General features: G+C 44.9%; 1 pseudogene; it reads right to left on the bottom strand.

Moving 5' to 3' along the window:
* The window catches only part of LOC139041767 (parafibromin-like), an 81456-nt pseudogene extending 71320 nt beyond the window's left edge, over positions 1 to 10136 (bottom strand).
* Between the last annotated feature and the right edge of the window lie 2854 nt (positions 10137 to 12990).

The raw sequence follows: 12990 nt of genomic DNA, 5'->3' as shown, positions 1-12990 counted from the left end.
GGCCTTTCCCCTGCAGTTTTCTTTCCCACTGCAAACGTGCCTTACCTTTAATGCTCGTTTTTGGGTGTGACATCTATATCTATTTCATGATGAAAATATGGAGGGAAACTAGCCCTTGGTCTCTAAATTCCTTTTCTTCCAAAAGCATCTACCCACCTAACCGCTTTCTCTTCCTTCTCAGAAGCAGAGCTGTGTGTCTTTTCTCCTTTCAAAGTCTGACCCTTCCAACCATGCTCTCTATCTTCTGCCCACCCAATTTTTTAGGGGGGAGGGCTTGCTCAGTCAATGTCTGGCAAATTGGTGGGGTTTGCACCCTGAATGGAGCACCCTTCCTTCTGTGAGAAGAACTAAGAAAGAGGGAGAGAATTTCCTCCACCCTGGGGTTAGAAAGGACAACTCTAAAGAGGAAGGAGCAGAGCTATGCGGCTCAGAGATTATGCAACTCAGGTAGGATCCCTGGACCCAGCAAGGATGATTGTGAAAGTGTGCCGGGGGAGGGTGCCAAGACTGGAGGTTTAGGCAGTAGATTACTCAGCCACCATGGGGCAGGTCTCAGAGAGAGACCCCTCAATGCAGTGGTTCAGGAGAGACTCCAGGGGAGAGGCAGGACCCAGATCTCCAAACTTCTTTTCTTCCTAAGGTAGCAGCTGCACAAAAGCCAGGTAGAGATGGAACCCACCAGAAGTCCCCCAGGAGTGTAGTGTTACTACCTTGGCCCACCTCCTCCCCACGCTCCAAGGTCAGGGACAGCAACGACTGCTGGAGAATCAGTGCCGCCTTGTGGCCACAACAGCACAGGATGCCCCTGCAGACAGAGCTGGCTGCCCCACTCTGCTTCCTACCACTGTACTCCGGAACAGGTAATCCCCGGTTTGAGGAGTGTTTAGTTTGATCGCGGGAGGTGGAGGAGGGAAGGGATAACCTGGAAAGGAAGACAGGCGTTATTGCAATAGCCAAATGGAGACTTCAGCCATTTTGAATATGGAAGGAGATGTGACATTTTATACCAGTCACCCTGGTAAAAAATGGCGCATATTCACAGTGCCTCCTCTCTCCATCTTCAGTTTCTCCTTTCCACTGGTTCCTTCCATCCCTTCTACCATGAACATAAGCCAATCCTCTCCACTCTAAAAAAGGAAAAAAGAAAAAAACTGACTCAATCTGCTACCCCTTGAAATCATGTCTTGTCTCCTTTTTTTTTTTTGTAAATTATGGTAAAATATACGTAACATAAAATTTACTGTTTTATCCATGTTTAAGTGTACAGTTCTGTGGCATTAAGCATTGACAATGTTGGCCAACCATCACCACCATCCAGCTCGGAAACTTTTCATCTTCCCAAACTGAAACTCTGCCCCCATTAAACAGTAACTCGCCATTCCTCCCTCCCCCCAGGCCCTGGCAACCTCCATTCTACTTTCTGTCTCTATGAATTTGACTACTCTAGGAACTTCACGTAAGTGGAATCATACAATATTTGCCCTATTGTGTCTGGCTTATTTCACTTAGCAATTGTCTTCAAGGTTCATCCAGGTTGTAGCTTGTGTCCAAGTTTCATTCCTTTTTATGGCTGAATAATATTCCATCATATGTGTATATACCACGTCTTGTTTGTCTGTTCATCTGTTGCTGGACATTTGGGCTGTTTCCACCTTTTGGGTATTGCGAATAATGCTGCTACGAATGTGAGTGTACAAGCATCTGTTCAAGTTACTGCTTTCAGTTCTTGTGGGTATATACCCAGAAACGAAATTCATAGAGTTAGAAACATGGCAATTCTGTGTTTAACTTTTTGGGGCACTGCCGTACTGTTTTCTATGGCAGCTATACCGTTTAATGTTCTCACCAGCAGTCACAAAGGTTCCAATTTCTCCACATCCTTGCAAACACTTGTTATTCTCTTTCTTTCTTTTTTTTCTTTTTTATAATAGCCATCCTAATCTGTATGCAGTGGTATTGTCTCCTTCTTTTCTCTAAAGTTGAAACTTTAAAACACAGCCTACACGAATTGTCTGCACTCCTTCCTTGGCATCCACTTCCTGTAATCTGGACTCTGCCCTCATTAGCCCCCCTGCTCCTCTCCCCACGACCGTCCAGCACTCAGAGAACAGCAATGGCTGCTTTCTGTTCAGTTTCAGTTTGCCTTTATTGACCTCTCTACTGGTTTGGCCATTTTAATCACAACTCTTTCCTTGGCTCCTGCAATACTCAAAACCATTTTTCAGTTCATTCCCCCCCCCTCCCCTCCCCCTGCAGTCTTCTTTCTCTAAATTCTGCAACTCATAAACTTTGGCATCGCTATCCAACTACCCTTGCAAATTAGAAACTACCACCCATACTCAATTTCTCATCAAGACCGCTGACTCTATTTGCCGAACTCCTTTGAAACTGGAACGTTTCTCCCTATTTGTAAAGTCACTGGGCTCCCGAGACTTCCCTGAGTCCATCTTGATTGAGCCCACACCTCTGGAACGGTCTCCACCAGCCCAATTTTCTTTCGCCATGTCTACCCACCTGCTGCAGGAGGTATCTTTACAGAAGAATCACGTCATTTCATTATTTAAGAATCCTCTTCAGTTCCCCGGTTCCTGGCAGAAGGTGGCAAGGCACGCATGGCTATTGACAATCTGGCTCTCCTTCCCGACCTCATTTCCAGTGACTCTGCTCTGTGCAGCTCACATCTCACTATCCAAACCTCCTATGGTCCCCCCAGCTTGCCGTGCCTCTTGACGCTCTGCACCCTTGCTTCTGTCCATCACTGTGTCTGGAATATTCATCTTCCCTTCTCCATCCGATGAGCTCTTGCTCATCAATATTGCCTGATCTGAGAAGCCTTCCTGGACTGTCTCAGAGTTATTCACGCTTTCCCCTGAGGCAGTCAAAATGATCCCTGCTACAGAAATGGATTTATTCATTTAAGTGCCTATGAGTGATGCTATATGCCAAGCAAGTTCTAGGTCCTGCCGTTATGAGACAGATGAATCATCTGCCCTCAACTAGCTTGCATTGTTATAGAGATAGGGGGAGATCCAGAAAATAAATAAATACATAGTATGTCAGATGGTGATAAGTGCTGTGGAGGAAAAAGAAAAAGCAGGGCACCAGTGTGGGAACGTTGCTATTTTCCATAGAGAACGCCTCCCTGAGAGGGCTAGAGGAAGAATGGGCATGATGTGCACAGATTCTGGGGCTGGAGTGTTGCAGGCGGAGGGGACAGCAGAGCGAAGGCCTATGTGGCACAAGTGTGCTGGTCACGTTCATCAGGGCCAGTGTGGCTGGCGTAGAGTGTGTGCAGGGAGAAACGTAAAGCTGAGGCCCGAGATCACTCATTCCGAAGAGCCGAAAGTCACCCCAAGTCGGTCTGTTCCAAAGCCCAGACTCGGTGTGAGACGGTGCTCCTTCAGCCTGTTGGTCATTCAGACACGGAAACAGTTATTGGGTGCCTACTGCATGGCAGGCTCTATTTTAAATGTGGAAGATGCACTGATGAAAAAAATATACTAGTGCTCTTTTTCAAGAAGCCTAGCATAGCAAGGCAGATACGCACACACGTTGGTGCGACACAGTTTTAGGTACCCGGGTCCTAGTCTGTTCAGTGGATGCACAGAGGTAAATTCTACCTGGTCTGTTCAGGAAGTGCTTCACGGAGGGGTCAGTGCCTAGGCTGATCTTGAACAAGATTCAGGGGCCTTCTTGAAGGACATCCATCACACCGGCAATGCAATTATCTCTTTAGGCCTACGTATTCATTTCCTAGGGCTGCCTTAACAAGGGTGGCCTAAAACAACCACTAACGGGCTTAGAATTTACTGTCTCATAGTTCTGGAGGCTACAAGTCTGAAATCAAGGGATCAGGAGGGCCAAACTCTGTCTGAAGTCCCTAGGGGAGGATGTGTCCTGTCTCTTCCATGGTTCCTGGAAGTCCTTGGCATTTCTTGGCTTACAGATGCATCATTCCAATCTCTGCCTCTGTCTTCACTTGGACTTCTCTGCTGTGTGTATGTGTCTCCAAATCTCTCTCTTTTTGTAAAGACACCAGTCGTTGGGTTTAGGGCCCACCCTAACCCAGTATGACCTCGTCTTAACTGATTACATCTGCAAAGACCCTATTTCCAAGTAAGGTGACATTTGCAAGTTCCAGTGGTTAGGACTTCAACATATATTTTGGATGGACAGCACAATTCAAGCCATGACAGCCTGTACATTTGGTATTTTTTACAAGAAGTGTGCACTATTTTTACAATCTGAAACGTGTTTTCATTAAAAATAACATAAGAAATCTTTTCTTAAACTGTTGGATTAGCAAAGATTAAAAAGAACAGTGATAGCAATTAATGAGAGGCTAGCAAGGAACAAGAACTCCCCCACTGAGGAGCGTACAGGATTAGTTCAGTGTTTGTGAAGGGCAGAGTGTAAATAAGTTTTAAAATTTTGAACGAGCACACATACCCTTTGACCAGGAATTCCACTTCTGAACATTTAAATGAAGGAAATAGACAAATACTTGAAAGAATGTGTACGAGGATATTCACTACAGTGTGGTTTTATCTAACAAGTGACAAATTGGAACCTACTTAAAATCGTTATTTTTTTGAAACAGGTTATCAAACAGTATTTTGGTAAGAGAGAGGGTGTGTGTGTGTGTTTACAGAGAAAAAGGTATGGAAGGATATCCATCAGAATATAAATACCCACAGTGCACAGCGACTAAATGTTAAAGGTGGGGTAGAGGGGGGAGGCCCAGATTACCCGATCCTTTCCTGAAATCGTTGTGCCTGCCCTAATGCCACCACCCGTCCTCCTCTGGAGGGCTGGTCCCAGCCCTCTCCTGGTGGTTCCCGACCCACCTGCCATGGCTTCGCTAAAGAGCTGGGATGGGGCAACATGTTCACCCACCCCACTTCTAGGTTTATTTCCAGGTAGTGGGTTTTTAGGTAATCTTTATTTCTTTATTTTAGTTCTCTGTACTTTTTGACTTCCTTTTTTTGAAACAAAAATGTGCTATTTTTATAATAAGAGAAAGCACTTATAGTCTTTTGAAAAAAGAGATGCGTAGGTGTTTACCAGGCATGTGGGGTAAGGCATTCCAGGCAAAGGGAGCGGCAGAAGCACAGATAGCTGGAAGGGCAGTGGAGGATAGGGTGACATTTTAGGTAAAGTGTAATTTCATTGGCAAGATTAGAGTGTAGATTACAGCGAGGGAAGAGGCCTAGAGAAATCAGCAGGGGCGAGATGTGGGAGGCTCCGCCGGCCATGCTGTTTGCCTTCTTACACAGGCTGTGGGAGAGAGGGACTTTAGACAGGTGAGATAACTGATCAGAGATCGCTTTAGAAACAAGACTCAGACGTATGCGGCAAATAAATGAGGAGGGAGAAGATGAGACTGGGTGAAAGTTGGGAGACTGTTGCCAAAAGCCCAGGCCATACTCAGGGCCTGAGACAGGGATACAGGGTAGAGAGAAGTAAATGGATATAGGAGGTGTTAAGAATAGGAATTGACAGGACCAAGCAATTGCTGGTCTACTGAGGGGAAGGAAATGAGGAGGTATTTGGCTTGAGTGCCTTAGTAGATGGTGGTGTCAATCACTGAATGAAGGAAGGGAGGAGGAGGAGCAGATTGGGGGGAAAGTCCATGAGTTCACTTTGGGCTATGTTAGGTGCTGGGATTCTGGGAGCCAACCAAGAGGAGAGAGCAGTTAGTAATTACATGTGCAGGCAGAGAGTTCATGAGGGAGCTCTAGGCTGAAGATAGAAATGTTTCGGAGAGCAGATGGGTAGTGGCTGAAGTCATGGGAGTGGATGGGATGCCCACGAAGAGGAGAGTAATAAGGAGAGAAGAGACTTCAGGGCAAAATCCTAGAGTATCATTTAGAGTTCTTTAGTTCCAAGAAATAGAAACCAAATCTAATAAATATAAGCAATAGATAACAAAAGAACTATTGGAAGCCTGCTGAGTAGGTCACAGAATAAATAGCTGAATAACCAGACCTCAGGGAAGACAGGAAAGAAGGGAGCTCCAGGGTCTCCGGGCAGAATCTGTGGCTGCTATACCAAGAATACCATAGACTGCGTAGCTCAGACAACAGACATTTATTTCTCACACTTCTGAAGACTGGGAAGCCAGATCAGGCTCCCAGCCTGGTTGGGTTCTGGTGCTAGCTCCCTTCCTCACATGGAGAAGAGAGAAAGGGGAGGTGAGCGTGCTCGCTCCCTCTCTCTCATCTTTCTAAGGCAGTGATGGATAGGGCAAGCCGTCAGGAAAGAGAGGCTGGTACTCTCCCCTTACAGGCTGAAACTGCTGTCCAGAGGCAGAATTTCTTCTTTTTCAGGGAAGCCAAAGCCCGAATTTTAAGGCCTTTCAACTGATTGAATCAGGGCCACCCAGATCATCTGGCATAATCTTTGTTGTTTAAAGTCAACTGATTATGGACTTTAATCACATCTACCAAACACCTTCACCATAACACCTAGATTAGCGTTTGGTTGAATAACAGGACTGTAGCCTAACCAAGTTAATGTACCAAAAAGATCATCACAAACATATTCTAAATATTTAACATGCTGTAAGCATTATTCTAAATATTTTAGCCAGAACATTCTTTTGAGGTTCTATGGTTCCTCCTCTTTTGCAGATAAAGAAATTAAAACTCTGAATGGGCAACCAACCTGTCCAATGACTTGCAGCTGGTAAAAGGTGGCGCTGGGGTCTGACCCCGGGCATCAGACTGCACAGCCCATCAGCTGAGCCGTCTGCCCTGCTGCCTCTTTGCGGCAGAACAGGATGCAGTGCCTGGAGAGCAGAGGCCAGCTGTACTCACTTTTGTGCTCTCAGCACCTAGCCTGGCAGATCACAGGGAGCTGACTGTTGAATTAACTAGTTAAGGTATAAGATTTAAAATAGTCTGTATATACTCAAGGGAAGATCAATGAAATCCATTTAATGGGTTCCTCAAACTGTAAACTCCAAAAACCAATTTTCTTAATTTCTATTTAAGTGTTCTTGGTTTTCTAAAGGAATTAAGCAGTTATTTAGTTCAGAGCTAAAGATTTTAAGTAAAATACTTCAAGCAAGACTTTTTCCCTAAATTGCCCCTTTAATTTTCTACAATGTGGCTTTATCCTTTTATGCATGATATGAAGCCAAATTCCATATTTAATTAAAATTCAATATCTTTATGAGAATACAGGAGATATTTTCTTTATGAGTTCTTTCTTTGGAAACTAAATGGAACATGTTTAAATTTACTTAGTCACGAAAATTAAATTGGGGGTTTTCAGTATTTAACCATTTTACTGACATTAGCTCCAAACATAATTAAATTGCAAAACAAATTCTCTGTCGCACACAAAATTTCTTCAATCAAGAAAAGTAAAAGAAAACTACAATTATTCAAGATTATGGGTAATCCAAGTGGAAAAACATCTCACAAAAGAAATGAGAAATGGGGCGTGTAAATCCTGTTGTATTCATGAAGATTCTTTTATTTATTTTTATTTTTTGTATTTGAAAATGCAGCTGTCTTGATTAGTATGGCATCATTGTTAAGAGCACTGTCTTTGCTACAAGCCCAGCCACTCTGCTTCTAAGCAGTGTGTGCGTTTCACAAATTGACTGTTCTGTTCCTAATTTATGTTCCTCTGAAAAGTAAAAATCACATAAGTGTCTCTAGCACAGAGTTTTGAAGATTAAAAAAAACTTAACTATATGTACAGTGTTCATACCAGTGATTCATGCAAATTATTATTTAAATGCTAATACGGTCAAGGATTGGAAGACAAAAGAAAAACTTGATTTAAGCAAATATTTCTGAGTAGGAATTTGTAGTAAATGCAAAATAATTGGATTTCAGTTCATCTGCTACATATAGAAATCTTATATGAGGCTTCTTTTAACACTCGATGATAACCGATGCTCTGTAAGAATAAGAATCTGGCACAACCAGAGGCACTGACAACTAGGATATACAACTATGTACTGGGCGGCTTTGGGGAGAAGAAGAAGAAAACAAAAAGAAGACTGGCAACAGATGTTAGCGCAGGTGCCAATCTTTAACAACAAAAAGAAAGGCAGATCAAGTTTAAAAAGAAAAAAGAATAAGAATCTGAAAGAGATTAGGCAGATTTGAGACAATCCAAAACCTCTAGCATGTTAGAACTGGAGACGATCACGCGAGACTGTCTGGTCTCTTCCAGGGCAATCGGCAGGCGAGACCTCGAGGCTCAGGAGACACAGCAAGTGCGCTGCCGGAGGGCGTGGAGTGAGGGAGCTGTCTGAGAGGTGTGCTAACCGTGCGCCCTCCAGTCTGCCCTGTGAAGCCAGACGGTGCGGGGGGGAAAAGGTGTCATAGGCGAGTGTCCACGACTTCTCCCCGGCCAACCAACCAACCATCCACTCTTACCTCCTTCCAAGTTACTCTTTCCTCCTCGCCTCAGATTCCAGACCTACGCGAGCCCTCCTGAGACCCCCCTCCTCAACTTAGGACTCCTGCTTACATCTCACCCCTGTTTCCTCTTTTGGCTTTTAGGTTCCTTGCTGCTTTGGATGAGAATTCTCTCCTTCCTCCCCTGAACCTGCGGCCAGAGCCAGCCCTCACAGGGCATGGGGAGCCCTAAGTTCAAACAGCTCTATATTTGAGATTAAACTTGGTGAGGAAGCCTATTTGTAAGACTATGCTCAAGGTATTTCCAATGTCAATGGTCGTGTTCTCAGTGTCTTGTGCTGCTGCTACTGCTGCTGCTTCTTTTTGTGTGTGTGTGTGTGAGGAAGATTGGCCCTGAGCCAACATCTGTGCCAATCTTCCTCTATTTTGTATGTGGGATGCTGCCACAGCATGGCTTGATGAGTAGTGTAGGTCCACACCAGGGATCCGAACCTGAGAACTCACCCCCTCCCCCCAGCCACCACGGAAGCAGAGTATTCGAACTTAAGCACTATGCCATCAGCCGCCCGGTGTTGTGCTTTCAAAGCCACAGAATCCAGGTTCAGACAGGCCTCTCAGTCCATGTCTTGAGCCCATCTTGTGACGTGTGATTTACCTCCACAGCCTCCCTGTCAAGGGTTTGGTCAGTAGTTGCCTGACAAACCCAGTGCCCAGGAATGTGAACCCATTCACCTTCAGAACATCCCGACTCTTAGAAATTTCTTCACATTTTGCTAAAACCCTGGCCCTCTGAGTCTTCTACCAAGGAGCTGACGGTGTTGAATTTTACCCGAGCCCCGTGCTCCGGGAAAACACTCTCCTCTCCCCTTGCAATCGTCCCTTCAAACAGCCTCTCCTTGCTGAGTCTGGATTTGTTTTTCTTTGACAGAACTGCTGTCATCTCCTCAGCCAGTCCCCACAGTCTCTCAGCGGGGGCATGGCCTGCAAGGGGGACAAAAAGAAATTCTTGAGTGGGGAGGGGGAGACAAAAAAGTCTTAATCTTTTCCTGTGTCAAGCACAGTTATACACATAAACTGATCTGTAGCATATGTGTGGTATTGAAATTTCATAGTGGGGGTGGGGCAATTAGGATAAAAATATCTGAAAAGGCTCCGCAGGGAGACGATTATGAAAAAAAGATTGAAAACACTGCCTTGTCCTTTTTCCATGTCAGAACTCTTCAGATGTCTTCAGGCAGCTGTCCTACCTCTGCGGCCTTCTCACCTCCAGGGAATGAGGCAGCTCTCTTCCTTTCTCGCCATTGCTGTTTCTGAGTCACTTTCCCCCTTCCTCCTCCTACAAACCTCCCAACCCTGGCCATGCTGACGACATTGTGCCCGCTTTGAAATCCTCATTTTTAGGCCCTTATTTACCAGAGACTGGGCATTTGGCTCATGTCGCCTTCTTCACCCTGCTCTTGTCATCTTTACTGCTGACTGACTCAGTCCTCCTGCCTCCTCTCAATTCCTTGATTTCCTCACCTCTAAGACTCTTCTCCTCTGCCCCAACTTAGCCAATCTTCCTCCCCCTCCCCAGCCCACCACCATCCGGGTCTTACTCCAGCCTCTCTCATCACCATTCCTGAAATTCAATTTCACGCGACCCTTCTCCTGTCTGCCACTTCCAGCTCCCCCAGCAGCCCGCTCCCGCAGCAGTTCTCCATTCACCAAGACCTCAACCTGCTGACCTACCTTTTTGAGCATCCACAACTCCATCCTACCTTCCCTTCCCCATCCTACCCAGCTTGGATTCCGAAGCTCGGTATTATCATCCTTCCCCTGCCTTCCTCGTGTTGCCTGCCCTTGCCTGCCCTTATTGCCCATCCCCTGCCTCCCTTGTCTGATTTACCTTGCAAACCCCAACCTTGTTTTAAACCAAGCTGGCTGACTTCTGTGCCTGCATCTGAGCAGCTGAATACTGAAGAAAGATCATACAACCTGGCTCCTGGGTTCACTTTAAATTCATGTCAAGAAATATATGGGCATCAAAACTGCTTGAGGAAGGATATTTTCTTACAAAACACCATGTCATTACATTGCCTAAGGAGAAAAAAAACCAAATAATTCCCTAATGTCTGCCATGTAATATCCAAGACATTTGAAAAATGGCCTTTAAGATTTATAAAGAAGCATGAAGACTTTGTCCTTTGGATAAGGATTTGAACAAAACGAAAATGAGGAGAACGTCTTTTGCATTTGTTTAGATAGAAGATAAGGTTATTATAACAGTTGATTAGAAAAAGCAGCATATATTCTGAGAGAATAACAGATGATGTGTCATTAATAATATTGATTCCATTATTAAATTAAAGGCAGCAAAACACCAACTGTACCTTACATTTCTCTACGAAATTACCCATCTTTTTGCTTCTTTCTTCAAACATCCCAACATCGTTCTACACCCCCACCCTTTGTCTACGGTTAATCTTCCTACATGTCAGTGCATAAAATTCTACCCACACGCTCTGTCTCCCTCCAGCCGTGATGTGTGCGGCATCTGCTCCCGTCCGGTGCCCTGGAGCGCCTCCTCTCCCCTCCCCTCCCCTGCTCTTGCAGTTTTCTTTTTCCTCGATCACCAGTGTCTCCTCTCTCCCGAAGCTACAGACATGCTCTAGAATCTCCCACCTGTAAAACCCCTTCCCTTGGTCCCCATCCTCAGATAGGAGCCTCTCCTGGTTTTTATCTTCCCTCTCTCCCTAGGGGATTACATCCAGTCTCATGGCCATAAATACAGTCATTAGATCACACTCTAAATTTCCATCTCCAGCACTGACTTTTACGCTAAATTCCAGACGGCTCGTTGTCAACTTGACTACGCACTTGAGTGTCTAATAGAAATCCCCAGATACACAAGTCTTCTACATCTCAGCAAACAGAGCCGCATTCCACCAGCTCTTTAAGCCTATTCTCGAAGAATCAGGAGAATCTATCCGCACGTCCCTCTCCACTGACGCCTCCTACGTTAATCCACCCGCATCTAGGGGGACTACTGCAACAGCTTTCTAGTTATTCCTCTGCCGCAAACCTTGCTCCTTTCTCCACACAGTACTTACAGTGATCTTTTCTTAACCAACAACAATGACATAAATATGTCTCAACTTAAAATACTTTGATTACTTTTCGTTGCACGTGAAGTGAAATCTGAACTCTCCACCATGGTCACTATCGCCCTGTACGACATGATTCCTACTTGTTCTCTAGTCTCTTTTTCACTCTTTCTTCCTCACGCAGTACGCACCCTTTTAGTCTCCATGGCGTTCTTGGAACACCCTTCTCCTCTTTCACTCTCTGTGTCTCTGACTCAATATCTTCCTCCTGGCTTTGTCTCATCTATAGCATCTCAGTGGCCCTGTCCCCACTGCCACAGGGCCTTTCCTGGCCGTCTTATACCTGAACAAGACACTCCCCTCCAGCACCAGACCCATTTCATCTCGTCACTCCATTTACTTCAGTCACAGCAATGATCAGTTTCTAAATGATTCTAAATTGTTTATATGTTTACATTCTAGATTGTAAGCGTCAAGATGGCAGCGACCTTGTCCATCTCTTGCAGAAACCCCAGAATTTGAGATGATGCTTGGCATTGTGAAGTGAACAATAAATATTTCATGTAGGAATGAGTCATGCAACTTAAGCTTGTGTTAGATTTTGGGGCATTGTCGTCGTGTGGTGCCTATAATAATCCATAATATTTTTTCATAAGCACTGCTGGTTAGTCTGTCTTTGTTTTCTTGCTAACTGAGTCAGAGCAGTTTTGCCTTCTAATCTACGTATAACATTGATGAAGGGGATCAATTTGGAAGTCAAAATGGAGTCCACTCCCAGAATAGCCTAATTTTTAAAAATATATGAGAACAATATATGAGTATGTGTGTTCGTGTACGATGTTCTGTTCACCAGTGAAGCTTATATGATCGGAGCTGTGTTAGGCCCTGGGATATGTAAGATATACATTTCTATGTACTTACATATATAATAATGCGTATAGAGAGACGTGGACATAGATCTATATTTCCATTTAAATATGAATATACAGATGCTCTCCCAACACCCAGCTGTTCATCAAAATCAACACAAGGGATCAGAATCTCAACCAAACTAAACAAACTAACAGGATTTGGAATTGGAAGAAAATATGTGAGAATCACATTCTAATCTCGGTTGCTCATCCCTCAGTCCCCATGTCATATGGTCCCTGTAAACATTAAGTGAGATGCCCATGTAAAGCTCCTACCACAGAGCCTGGCACCGAACACACAGTGAATCAGAGTTATTTGAAATGATGGTTTCTACTCCTTGCATAATGGCCTTGCCTGCCACCGCGGCTGCTGGGTGAGGGGGTTCAGGTTCTGGAGGTTACAGGCGTCCTAGTGTGGCCTGTGCTTGGGGGCGGCTGGCTCTGTTGCAGCTACCCCTCCGAGGACTTCCAAGGCCTGTGGCCTCAACCCCTCCAGCAACCAGCAATGCGTGAGGGCCCGGATTTCTTCATGTCTTGACCAATACCTATTATCCTTTTTTCTTTTTAATAATAGTCAAAGCAGTGGGTGTGAAGTGGTATCTCATTGAGACT

This window comes from Equus asinus, chromosome 24, assembly GCF_041296235.1.
Source record: "Equus asinus isolate D_3611 breed Donkey chromosome 24, EquAss-T2T_v2, whole genome shotgun sequence".
NCBI classification, from domain to species: Eukaryota; Metazoa; Chordata; class Mammalia; order Perissodactyla; family Equidae; genus Equus; species Equus asinus.
Note: the sequence above shows the minus strand (reverse complement) of the source record. Positions and strands in the feature narration are given on the sequence as shown.